Here is a 14,431-nt window from a genome sequence, read left to right on the forward strand (position 1 = left end):
TTTATATTACAATTGCCACGGACACAAAAATAATTTCCAAAAGAATAATTAACGAAAGTAACTTTAATTTTGGCTTTATCAAACATCAGGTTTAGCGCTACACGCTACCAATCCCAGCTGTGTAGACACTGGTACAGCTGTCTCTTTGTAAGACACTAATGTATACTATTTTCTGCTTTTAAACCATTACTAATTATTGTGATTATGTATGTAATTTATTCTATGTAATGTTGTGTTTTTTGTCTGGACCCTGAGTCTGTAATGAAGTCGTTACCTGCAATTATATGTTTTGTTTTGTTTTGTTTTGTTTTGTTTTGTTTTGTTTTGTTTTGTTTTGTTTTGAACTCACTGGGTTCAAATGGTCAAATTCAGAACAATCCAGAGAAATACAATGCTCCAAAGCCAGCTCTTACAGCATCAGGTGCACACAGGTTGTGGCTTTGGTGTCTCATATTTTATTAATATGTAATAAACATCCAACTACAGCAGCACTGACATTTCAGAGAACACTTTCATTCAGGTAGTAAGAGATAGACTTGCAGATGGCACAAATTCGACAATTTCAAGGTCAAGACCAACTATATGAGCTATGATCAGTATGCAGTAGTCACACTTTTATGGTTTGTTGCAGCTGTGACTGATAACATTGAGACGATTGATAAACATATTCAAGAGCCAAGTATTTTAGTTTGGGCCTAATGAAGTGTGAAAGCCATAAATAGATTATCTGAAGAGGCCAGGTGCCACCCCTCCCGCCTCACTGGAAAAGACCTTACACACACTCACAATGGATGCCATATCTCTATAAACAGGTTGTCATGCTAACAGATTTTACCTCATGGACATACAAAGTAACTGGAAACTGACAGTTTGTAATTATGGTTTTACAGCCTGCATCTTTTTTCGCACCTTTGCTGGCTCAAGAAACTTCAATTTACAAAAGAAAAAAATATAATCACATATGACAAAGAAGTGCAAATAGGTCGTAATTCCAATTTTCTATACAGAGAGAGATGCTAAAAGAAAGAGGAAACATTCATCTGCAATTCAAGGAGGTGACCACAGAGAACATCACAAACAACAATGGTGTTTTGTTCTGCAGGCAAGTACAACCAACACACTTCTATTTGTTGGCTGGAGTAGGTGTTAATTAAGAAGCTCCACCAGTGCAGCATGAATTACAGTCCTGAAGAGAATGAGCTTACAAATGTACTTATGAGGCTCTTAATGAAGGCCTCAGAATATAATTATCGTGTGGAAAGACACTCCTGGATAGTTTTCGTGGCGCTGTAAATCGCGAAGTAATTGTTTTCTCTGCAGAGTTTTGACCATGCCAAAGCTGAAGGGTCATGCATTAAATAGGCATATTAAATTCCCGCAAACTGAGATGTATCAGTGAACTACCTTGTGTACAATATTAATTCCAGTCAAGAACAGGAGGATCTGCCACGTACGAAGTGTAGCAGAGATTTGTTTATCCAGTTAATACTCTGCGGTGGAGAGAGATTGGATGTGCTGCAATTGTGTGCTTGAATGATGAATGTTTGTCCCGGGTAACAGCTTGCTGCGAGGACAAGTTTGGGAGTCCTTGACCTTCAATCTTTTTGTACCTGTTGGGCCCGACAAATGATAAGAGCACAGCATGCTATAAATAATTCCTTCTCATTATGAGGACGTGCACATGTTTGTCACACACTGAATGTATAATTGAGCACATGCAAATTTGTAGTGTGTGGCTTTATGGTAGATCAAGAAAATAAAAGGATATCTTTTGTATTATGATCATAAAGTGTTCATTGTCCATATATAAACATTATTTTATTAAAAAGGTCTTATGTGTTCTGCTCAGTGATGCTACAGATTAGTCCTACATTTCTATTCAGGAAACACATTCCTTTGTCGAATGTCCTTGGCACTGCTCCATGCTGATAAGACATGCTCTCATGACTGCAGCCACAGGTGAGCTTTTTTCACTACTGTATTGTTTGGCGTAGGTGGCAGCTACTGTATGTTTGAGCTTCCTGTCAAAGCACTTACTCATACTTTGACGTTGACTGAATTGGAAGCTCCCTCCAGCGCAGGAGGATTTTGTTCCCTGACATAAGGAAGACAGCGACTTTCAGTCTGCCCACATTCACCTGACTCATCGTGACAGATGTCCATGGAGCTGCATGATGTCATCTGCCGGCTCTCCCTTCCTCAAGTAAGACCTTGTACCTACATGATTAGAAATGAGTGTGTTGCACTGTAGGCGTCATTCTTCCACAGCTCAAAACCTGAGGGGTGGAGAGAAAAGCCAATGGGCTAGTAATGATTATCTTGGATAGCCGTCATTCATTTGTCGCAGAAGAAAAAAAGTCCCTTGGGAGGACTTATCAGACATGTTCACATCTACGTGTTCCGATGGTGATGTCATGGCTTCAGATGACACCCTGCCATCTGATTGGCCCATTGAGAAGGTCACAGCTCTCATGAGTCAACTGCTGCTAACCCATTGTTGGTAGTCTATTGAGCTCCACCTGCTGGTTCGGACGATGGCATCTGACTGTCTTTGCGGTACCTCTCCTCCTCTTTGGGAGGGGAAGGATGTAACTGAGTGACACACTTCTGTGTCGCTTGCTTGACCACTGAGTAATCTTTAATAGTGAATCATTTCCTGAGATCGTTTGTTGTTACAGAGTTTAGCTTATGAAACTTAGATCTTGAAGTATCCATCTCTAGCTTTCTATTGAGGCTAAGAGGGGAAGTGTTTGTTGCAGAACAAGATTTCCACTTGAATAGCCGATGTTGACATTTCTGGGGAAAAGTGTTCTTGACAATATTAAATTGTCCATGATTTCCTTTTTCTGCTCTCCCTGCAATTGTTGTTGTGATTATATTACCTCCGTTGCCGGATATGTTTCACAGATGGGTAGACAATAGCATGTGCATAATCATTTTTACACAATCAATGATTACAGACTGAAATGCAATTACCAGCAGACCACCGACTGCAAACACACTCGTCGCTCGCAGTGCGCGCACTATTCCAGAAACCTTGTTTTATTCCAAAATTATCTTGGGAGCCACTGTCCTAATTTCTTGCTTTCCAAGTGGGATTCAGGCTAAGAGGAATGGGAAGAATGTGGTGGAAGCCACAAAATGAAACATAATGCATTTCAGAGCTGTAATGAGTCACAGGTTCAGACACACTCCAAACCTTTTGATCCAGTGTTATAATGATGCCTGTATGCTTCAGTGTACACTTAAGCACTAAAAATGCAGGTCACAATATTACCAGCACTGAGGAGCTGAGGACAGCTTATATAACATCAGATTGTACATTAGTGTTTGGCTTTAATTTTTCAACATGGAGCCCTGAGGACATCTGTGTGCCACAGGCTTTTTTTTTTTTTTTTTTTTTTTGTAAATACATTTTTTATAGCGTACATGTGTTGATATACATGTTGAGCTCTTTATTTGCCAATTGAATACAAATAACATAACATTATCATATGTCGTCAGACTTTTGTAGTTTCGTATAACCAGGACGCATTTTTAAGCGAGACTGGTATGAAAATAGAATGAAATAAAATAGAATGAATACATTTGGGCTGATAGAAAGTGAGACTTCTTTGAGGTTTCAAAACTAATTATGCCTATAAAAGTACCGCTGTAGCCTGAGGTTCCTAATTAGAGCATTACAAGCAGCCCAAAGAAAAAGCTGCAATTTTGGAGTCGGTTCTGGTTTTGTGAAAAGTTTTCTGTTGTTTGAGACTTCTAATGTGCAGAAATAGCGTAACCAGAGTATGTCACCTGTGTAAGAAAAAACAACAATAGAAACTTGATCCTAAGATGAACTGTGTTCACGACTCAAGTCTTATTGAAGCCTGAGACGTTTGCATTACATATGAAGCTAGTGTGGTGCTTTTTTAACAGAAGTATGTCTATGACTACAAACTTATTAGAACCTGGATTTTAATACATAATGAAGGGGGTTGAAGAGAGGATGGGTTTAGCTGAGCTGGTGCACCAAAACGCAAATTTTCTACATTATAACCTACAAATATTAGGCAAACTGCAATATGTATTGAGTATTGACAACCATTTTCTGAGATAGCCCAACAACACGACACAGAGAAGGAAGCCAAAAGTGAACAAAAGGGAGCCAACATGCTAGCGAGGAAGCTAACACAGAAGCTAACAGTAGCGCACTTGAACCAGCGCTTAATGAGGCAATCTCTGAAATTACAGCTATCCTTAAAGTCATTGATTAAAAGCTCGGGCTGCTGACACAGTTGTTACAAATGCAACGTGACGCAGAGACGAGAATTTTGGCGGTAGAAGATGCTGCTGATCCGGTCAAGAGCAAACTGAGAACGCTGGAAAAAAAGGTGCTTGACATTTGGAAGTTGTGGGAGGACAGAGAACATACACAACTGAGGGCCATAATCTGACAGTTTTTGAGACCTGGCTGTTGGAAATCCTGATTGAAACAAATACAAAATGTAGGAAATGTAAAACTATGTTCATATTCTTTTGATAATATGTGTGACGTTGGTATTTTGAGCATCAAAACCTCTCGTGAGGGTTTTTATACGCTCTATCCACTGAAAATGGTAAACGGTCTTAGGTCTGACTATAGCGGGCACAGTAGATGGTACATTATGCTGCCCGCCCATGTCAAGGGCTCCATCAGAAACATTAAAATAAGTAGTCAGCTAATTTCCAGAAGAATTTTATAACACTGTGAGGTCTTTTCCCAGATAAATAGTAAGAATGACCCAGGCAGTCTTGTGGCAAATTGGAAATTGAACCCAGCATGTGATAGACACGACTTCCAAGTAGGGGAAATGACCTTTCAATATTAATGATGCAGAGAGCCATGACATCATCAGGACCTGTTTGGGTCCATGTGATCCATAAAGAATGAATAGATGTGACTGTACAAGAGCACCAGCTCACCCACAGCCCCATTTACGCCATATTTGCTTTAATAAAAATTTATCAAACCAACTACCACGCTCCGAGCTTGAGTCACTCTTTATTGAATGCAGCAGCAGAAGTGTAGTAATTCAATGAGCACATCCTCCCACTCCCGACACAGCCGAGGATGGCTTGTTGAGATGCAGTTTTTTTTCCCTTTGTCTAGCTCCAGCAGAACTGATACCCCACAACATGTGTTTGTTTGCTGGCCTGCTGAAATCTCACACAACATATTGTAAAATCAAGCTGTCCCTGAACATATCAAATGCACTCACCTTCACAAGATCACACAATTCTTCAACAGGCATAAAAAAAAACAGCTGAAAAAAAGTGGTGGTGAGGGGGGGATAGATTGTTCTTACTGTGTACTCGGCCATGCTTTGTTTTTGATACAGTGCAAAGCATGGGTCATTGGAGGCATAAAATTCTCACACATCACAGAAAATGCAGCGAAGGAAAAGGATGCTCCGCCGGTCTGACATTGATTCTTTCCGATGTAAAGACTCCTGGTGGGGAGGATGTCACCAGCAGTACCGTCGTTTATTTGTGGTTCCCATCTTGAGCTGTTGTCACTCATTTTCACCTGATGTGCTGCTGTGATTTGAATGGATAATGAGGCGTAGAAGGGAGTGTAAAGTTTTTGAGCAGCGCCTGATAGAAGGAAAAGGCATCTTCCCCCTTCAGGGCATTTAAATTGGAGAGGCATCTCTAGCTGTGTTTTGAATAATGAATAGGAGGTTGAAGAAAAGCTGATCCACTGATATGCAAAAATCTTAGACAAAATAAAAAAATACACAAACTACAAATGCAACTGAAGTGATTATCCATTTCCCAGTACCTACATGGTAAACAGCAGTTTTTGTTCCTCTAAGAGTACTTACAAACCTGAAGGGAATTCAGAGAAAATGTTTATCGCAATGGATAATTACCCATAAATTATCCAGAGTGACATTCCTGTAAGTAAGTATACCTGCAAGTGAGCGCATCTGTTTGAGGAGGTGTCAGCGCAGGCAAATACAGCAGGGCTGTTCTGCAGTTCAGCAGGAACACCAGTAATGCTTACTTGGAAGTGTGTGGCTGCTGATGGCTCTGAGGAGTGAGACACAATGTTGAAATACTGCAGCACCAGACACCAATAAACGCCCAGTCGTTGCCAGGGTCCACCACAGTAAACAATCGCTGGGTATCTGTCAGCTCGATGTCTAATCAATCATGGGGATGTGTCCACTTTAATGCACTGTCAAGAGAGGTTTATGGATTTCTATTTTGACACGTCAATGTTGCCAATAACAGGGAATCCCAAGCGTCTATTATCAAAATTTCATGATATTTCATAGGAGGAGATAAATCTGTTGGAGCATAAAATCAATGGACAGATTTCTGAATGTGGACATTTTTAATTCACTGATTTTGAACATCAAATGACCTTATCCAACTACATTGTAATTGTCAGTATTTGTGGTTCACTTTTTACTCCATTGTACAGTGCTGCAACTAACAGTTATTGTTTTTATTGATGAATCTACTTATTTTCTTTATTCAACCTATGGTCTATGCAGCAAAAGCAAAAGCAAAAAGGTCATCACAAAAGCCTGAGATGGTGTCTCAAATGTCTTGGTTTGTCCAACCAATGGTGTAAACTCGATCATTGAAGAATTTAAAAACAGCTAAATATAGACTTTTTTTTTTTAATCACTGAAATGATTAATCAGTTATCAAAGGTGGGATAGAGTAGATCAGCATTGACTATATACTGTATCCAGTACGCAGCTATGGAGTTAAAATAGGTTCAGTAATTCACTGAGCAGCAATCAACAATATTTTATATATTACCAATGTATTGAATGAAAATATGAAAATGATGAAGATGATGTGACAGGGGTTGCTCGTAGTAATGAACCAACGAGGAACTATAACCTTAATCTGCTTCTTTATATCCAGTTCCAACTCTACTCTTTTGTTGGCTCTCACTGCTCTCATAGCACCACTTTTGGCCACAACAAGCAGCTTTTTTCCTGCGAAAAAGCACTTAAAACACATTGAACACTACCTGCTCAGCGCCAAGAGCAGGTAAGTGACTAGCTAGTAAACACTGTGGATAATTTAGCATTTCCTTCAAGAGAAAAAAACAAGAGCTAAAAGACTGCGAATAGTGGAATATTATACCTGCCAGGTCGGCAGAACAGCTCATCCTCATCAGGAAAACGACCGTTGAGGTCAACTGTGAAAGCAGCTTATTACAACCCCTGTTTACGTTTCTTGTTACGCGGCAAACACTTGTGGCTTTACTAATTATTACGACAGCAAAGGAGGAAGTCAGGAGAAGTATTCTAAAGAGTGAAAAAGGCTGTATAAGGAGGGGGTCGTAGATACTGGATGGATTAAACAAGCACAGACCTTTCAGCCAGGAGGCCACTGTCCGTGTCCTGTGTGAAACCAAAAGTCACAGTGAATTATTTTAATTAACTGACATAGTCAAGTTATGTCTCATGCATAATGTAACTAAAATTACATAAGTAACATGGTTATTTAAACCTAAAACACAATGCTCTCCTGAACCTAACCAAGTAGTTTTCTTCAAACTGCGACAGTTATAGTGAACAGTAGTAGACAGTAGTAGTGATGAAGACCATGGTGTTTTGGGAGTCACTGGCAAATGACCTATTCAGTCATTTAGGTATGAGGATGTGTTGGGTCAGAAACACAATCCAAATTAACGATTAAGTTTCTCCATAACTGCTGGATGTGTAAATACTTTTGTTACATGTAAGACCGTTTTTGCCGTAATATACAAAACACACACAATTCAAATCATGTAAGAAAATGATAGCCACCATCTGTAAAATGTCACATTTCTAATATTGTCCTCAGTTTGCCAATATGAACACAATTCAGATGTAGAGTATAAGTTAAATGCCAACGTTCAAACACTGATAAACTGTAATTATTTGCCCAGTAATGAGGGGTGTTGCAAAAATCAGATTTCATTTAGTGACCTTTCATTGAAATAGTCCTCTAATTACACTGGGATGTGTACAAACGACCTCAACTGAAAGACAAGGATTTATGTCCAGAAAAAACTGATCACACCCTGTCAGTTTACATTTCGTGTGACAGAACTGGCATCCACAGTAGGATAAAGTACATGGCAGCAAAAAACTAATCCCAGGGTTAAACCACAGTTGACTGTAGCGCTGACACGTCTTTGAAGACAGACAAAGACAAGACAAAGTGATAATAGAAGACACTGTCACATTGCAATTTCATCTGAGAAGGAACTATTGTTGCTCCATTTAACATACCAAGGTTATCTAGTGACAGGAGACAGGCCAGGAAAAAAAGCAACAAGCCTGTGACAAATACAATGTAGCTTATCCAAAAATGTGTCTTCTCTTAAGTATAATGAAACCATTGAGCATGAAGCATGAAAACATGAGAATAACAAGTAGAAAGAGAGGACTTACCCAGCTGTGGTTTTTACAGAATTGGAGAGAGAAAATGAGTTTTGAGGGGCAAAATAAAAGGAAAACACAAAGTGAGGACTTAGTTAAGAAGAGGCAGCGATCAAAGCACAGGAGTATATGAGAAACCAGAGTGTTGCAGCATCAGATCTCCCATTGCATGTGGGTCAAAGAGCTTTGGTTGGCCCTTTTTTCACAGATAGGACCACAGGCTGCACCTTCAACTCATTTCCTGCTGATTGCTCAGCTTCATTTCACTGATTGTTGTAAATGTTTCATACACTATTGGAGGGGGTTTGCCCACAAGGAGGGCGTCCTTATGAAAAATGCATTCAGACAGATGTCTAGGTCTGCCTTCACTGCCACGTAACGCTCATCTGAGCCAACAGAGAATTGATTAGAAAGCAATCTAGACTCACTGAGGGCAAATTCTTCAAATGCTGCCTTGCATTGAGCTCGAAGAATATAACTGACATTTTTACAAGTCATCAATATCAAAGTTATTGAGCCCCTAAGTCACAACAATCACAAATTGGGCTGGAATAATGCATCCGCCGTTTTATATAGTGTAGAATATAGAGCTATCTGATTTCATTAACCTGAATAAATCAATGTTTCTGATATTAAAATATGTGTAATATGAGACGTGTTGCTCACGGTGCCAAAACCATGGATAATGAATGCTCAACTTCAGCTCTGCAGACGTATTAAGGCTGTTCATTGTTTTGGTTTTCACTCCTACACACTTACTGTAAGGTTGAGTCGGAGCCACTTTCAATAAACACAGTGAAGGATTAGATACTAGCTGGTGAAGAAAATCGAACACCTTGCAGCTAAAATCACAGAACAGCTAACCAACAACATGAAGTGTTAATGCATCACTTATGCAGAAAAATGTCTCCAAATGACTGCTAATGTTGCCCTATGCCTGCAAACTATATTTAAATACATTACAACTTTATAATGCTGTAATATGGTTGTGACTGTGTGGCTGTCACTGATCTTCTGCCTCCTACTGGCCAAAATTCAGCATGAACCTTGTTTTAATGGCTTCATGGCTTGTAGCACGAGGCCCTTTAATTTAATTTGTGGGTTGCATACTATTACAGTCTTTATGGAGTGTGTGCAAAGAATACTGACATCTCCTCACTTACTGTTTGAAAAAGAGGACCAGCCTCAATGTCAGCGGCGGCAGTATGTATGTGTGTGGGTGTGTGTGGGTGTGTGTGGGTGTCTTATGAGCTGGTAGATTGAGTCAACACATTTTTCATAATAAGTGCCCTTCACTCGTCAGCAGATGCCATTCTATACAGACAGATGAGCCACTTCCTAATCTCCTAATGAAAAAAAGTAGAAAGACAGTTAATACTCTTGACAGATTCCAGTGTTATTTAATTATTTCAGCATTTTTTGTCCTTCCACACTGTCCAAACTTTTAAATGACATAAATGATTGGAGTAAAGATCACCCTGAACTATTATAAATTCGAAATGAACCATATTAAACATATCACACAGAATTGTGTCTCCAGCACTCGATAATTCTTCCTTCACAGTGAATTTTCCAATCCTTGATAAAGAGCAACAGTGAACTGGAGGGCCAATTCTGGGTCACATTAAGAATGGTATCATTATGTTGACAACTACACCTCTCTGTTGCTTTTAAAGCAGGATAGAAGTGTATTTAAATGGTTTTAGAGCAGAGCAACCCACCCACAGTGTTCAATGGCGAAAGAAGAGAAATATTTTTTGACTTGAAACTGACTGGTTGTTTGAGGTACAAACAGGCAAAAATATTGCAACAGACTGCATGATTCATACACAGAACCTCATAAACACTGCACTACAAAGGCATCTACAGAGTATCTAGCTTCTGTATTGTGACATATTGCTGCGTGAAACAGGAAGAGCAGGTGGGACATAATGTGCTAGCCTCCACTCAATCATAGAGGACCACTTGCCTCCTTCAACACCCTTTACAAGAGCAACCGGAGGAACCCCTTGGACAGCTGGAGGTGGAGGAAGACAATGAGAGAATGGATTTTCATAATAAGCCTCTGTTCTCGTCTGGTGACTGTTCTTTATCCCTCGCTGTGAGAACTCATTTGTAAAGTCAGCGTTCATTTTTTTACACGGATATGCTGATGACTCACGACTGTATCTAAACTATAATCAGAAAACCTTTTGTGCATCTCCAAAACTTACTGAATTCAAACTACAGATGTCCATCGATGTGCTGCTCCTTATTTATAACAAAACACACATTTCGCTCACTGATATAATTTTGACAGTAGATATAGCATCTCAGTTGTTAGCACTGGCATCCACGGAAAAAAGGCTTCAATGTCGGATCTGATCCTTTCTGTGCAGAGTTTGCATCTTTTCTCATGATCTGTGTCGTTTTTTTCTTTTTTTTGTTATTATTTTGATTCCTTCTCAGGTTGGCCTGATAGTTACCTGTTTTTATGTGCAATACTTGCTGGGAGGTGACATTTAGATGCAGCATATGATGTATCACCAAGGTTGACAATATTGTGTTTATCAGATCTTGTTGACACTGCTATGCAAGGTGATTACTATCAATCAATGAGCAGACTTAACAATACTCCTTTGCATTAGAATGAACTGCCTGTTGAGATTGGGGGAGGCGAACTCTGCAGATCTCCTTAAAGCCTGCCTGAAAATGTTATTTATTTTCACTCTAATGTGGTGAGCCTCAGCTTTGCACAGTGACTCAGTACCTCATAGTTAGCATTAGGTCAGCTTCCTGCTGATTGGAATTGATTTTGCCTTTTCTGTCTTCTAGTTCTGGGTGTTTCCTGCTGATTGAAATTTATATGTATTTTAGTGTGAATTTAGAGAAAAGCATCAGGCTAAATGTGCCTTCTGAGTGTGTGGCTGCCCACAAACTCATCATGCATTAGTCATGTTGCAGTGCTATTAACTTGGCCGGCGCTGTTGGAAACAAGGCATGATTAAAAATACATGTTGTAATGATTGAGTAAACCGAGGTAATCAGAATTCAGGCTTAAATAAGTTAACATTATGTTTATGGACTCTAACAGTGTCAATTGTTTGACTTGCTATTTGTAGCTGGAAACAGTGTTCTGTATCTAAGCACTGTAAAGAGTGTTAAGACTACCTTCTGGCACTACAGATTAGTTTACTGCATTTTACACTTTGCCAAATCCATCAGAACTAAGAGAGGTATTGAGCATATGGAGCTGTGAAAATATCTTTTGGCACTGGTTTGTTCATTGATAGGCTTACAGTATGTTTTTCCCCCAACCTTCCTCCCCACTCTGCACGGAAATGCAAAGTTGTCGGTGGTAGAGTGATCGGGAATGTTGAGTAGCACAGGACCAGAGTTCAAATACAGATACAATAGCCAGAGGTATGAGTGGGAGAAAGCAATACCATTGTCAGTGCTCGTTAACATGTATTTCTGCTAATGGATAGGAATAACCTGTGAGGAGAAACTCTTTGACTATGTGTGAGCTGATCGTTAAGTGATTGTCACAATTTCTTTTTTTAGTAATTCATCATGTTATGCAAGTCTTATATAAATATGAAAATATATCACTGTTTTCAGTCAGCAGTCAAGTGTGTTGTGAAATCTGTCTGGAGCCCGGCATGAATGTGCTATATTAAACCTGAAATATAGCGAGAAAATGCTGCTCTTCTGATTTGTTTGTGTGCATGTTTGTTGGAGAAAGTAGGATTTTTGGGCTAATTTGAAGCTGTTTTTCTGTCTCCACATACTCACCTGCGCACCTGATGAGAAAGCAATTATGTTACACCAAAATGTATATTTCATTTCTCAGTCTGAAAATAATGATAGGCTGTAGAAACTTTTTTCGATTGAAAATGAAATTCCACATCACCAAATACAAAATAATTCTCTGTATCAATGGCAGATAGAAAAAATGCCTCAAAAAAGTATTACAATTATGTCAGCTGCAGCCCGGTCACCATTGTATGTTTCTACAACTTGAACTTGGGTTTCATATGTATCATAAGCACATTACTGCAACACGTCATAGTTTAATTAGATGACATGTATACGACCTGACTTTCTATCAGGAGGAGGAGGGGATGGTGGTTACAGCTAGGTGAGACGGCTGCAAAACAAGAGAACACTGTTTGAGATGGCATTTAAACATTTGTATACATGAAACCTCTGTTTTTTCAACAAGATGAGTGGACATTTTCCGACCATCTATATGTCAACAAAAGCAGGTTTTGAAGCCAAAATGTAATCTTTTTTTTTCGTTTTTGTCTAAATCTAACCAGACCTTAGACTAAGGTTATTCTAGAAGCAGGCCTATTTTTTGTTCCATTACAATCCTGACAGCAATCGTTACATTAAATAAATAAAATAAATAAATTAAATAAATAAAAAAAAGAAATCTAGTATCCATGGCTATCGCAGGCCTCTAATAAGTCCATCCAATTGTTTCATGTGGGCTGTATGAAATGACTGGCCAGGCTAACTGTTTGTCAGTCTTTGACAAGGATAGGCTCATATATTGCTAAAGCTATTTTGCGAGCTAGCAGCACAAAAATGGCAGAGAAAGTGCAGCAAAAATGTCCCAATGCTGTTGAGATACAATAGTTTTTTTCTCCACCAGTCATATGCTACTCCACATGTTCACTTAATGATGTCCCCATATAGAGCTGTACTTATCCTGTTGATTGATGAGATTGATACAAGCATTGACCCCATGTTATGAAGGGTTAAGACATTGGAGAAACAAACCAGGATAAGAGAGAGAACACAGCTGCCTTTGTCTCTGTAACAAAGTTGCCTGCACATGATGACCTTGTAGTGAGCGGTATCTTTCTGTGGAATGATAGCAAAGTGTGTCTTAGAGGAACTCAAAGTAGTGCAGAGCAGTGCAGGATGAGACAGGAAGAGAACAGGAAGAGGGAGGGTCTTTCCACAGGGCGATGTCTTCACGGATTGGAGGAATCGTGTTGCCAAGAGGCTGGGACCAGCCTGTGCACCGACGAAAGGAGAAGCCAAGTCTAAACCACGGCCTCCTCACCTTTTTGACCAATGAGAAGTTACAACACCTCAACAGCAAAAATATAACTGTTATTGTAAATGAATACCTCCATCTTTTTCTGGCCGATGGGTAACAGAGTAACAGCAATCCGCTGACTGTGATTTGTCTAACAGAGAAAGGTCCATGATCATGCTTGCTTAATGATACAATTCTAAATAAATAGTTAAACGGAACGTCGTTGTATGTCTTCACTCAAACAAACGAACACGCGAACAATACTAACATATTAGCTTGGCAGCGTTGATTCACTGTTAATAGCCATGTTTGTTACTTACATCCGTTATGATAATGTTAGGTATGAGACATGAAATAATTGGACACAGAGTACACAGTACATCCTGAGCCTGTCGTCCAGCAGCTTGCGAACACAGTAGCACAAAGCACTCAGCCCCTGAGCAAAGCTAACCTAGTTAGCACAAAGCACTCAGCCCTTGAGCCAAAGAACAGAGCTGCAGTGGCAGCAACAGCATCCTTCTGTGGCTATTGTTAGCACAACGCTTACGTCTACAGTAGTAAGGAGTAGCTGCAAGGCCAGGTAGCCTTTTCGGATGGAGGTATGATCATGAAGGCTATTTTACTTGTGTTTATATGATTTTGGCATTCAATAGAGTTGTTTATTAAAGCTTGAAGAGCTTTTTCAACGTGGGCACATGTATTTCCTTGCTGGTCAGCAAGAGCTTTGGGGCAGTTGGTGTGGATGGAAATCTTAGCTTGCTCTTGCTAGTGTCTTCATTCGAATCAACCCCAGCATTAACCGCAGCGTTGTGAAAATTTAAACATAAAGAAATGTAAAGTTTAAACATATCTGTAAGATACGTGCTATAATAATGTTGATATGGCACATATGAAACGTACAAATTAAACATATCTGTGGCTTGCAAAAACGTACATTACCAATATTTATTGTGGCGATTGGGTTGGTTAACTGACACTGACT

The sequence above is a fragment of the Pagrus pagrus genome, assembly GCF_965226575.1.
Source record: "Pagrus pagrus genome assembly, chromosome: 5".
In the NCBI taxonomy this organism is placed as follows: Eukaryota; Metazoa; Chordata; class Actinopteri; order Spariformes; family Sparidae; genus Pagrus; species Pagrus pagrus.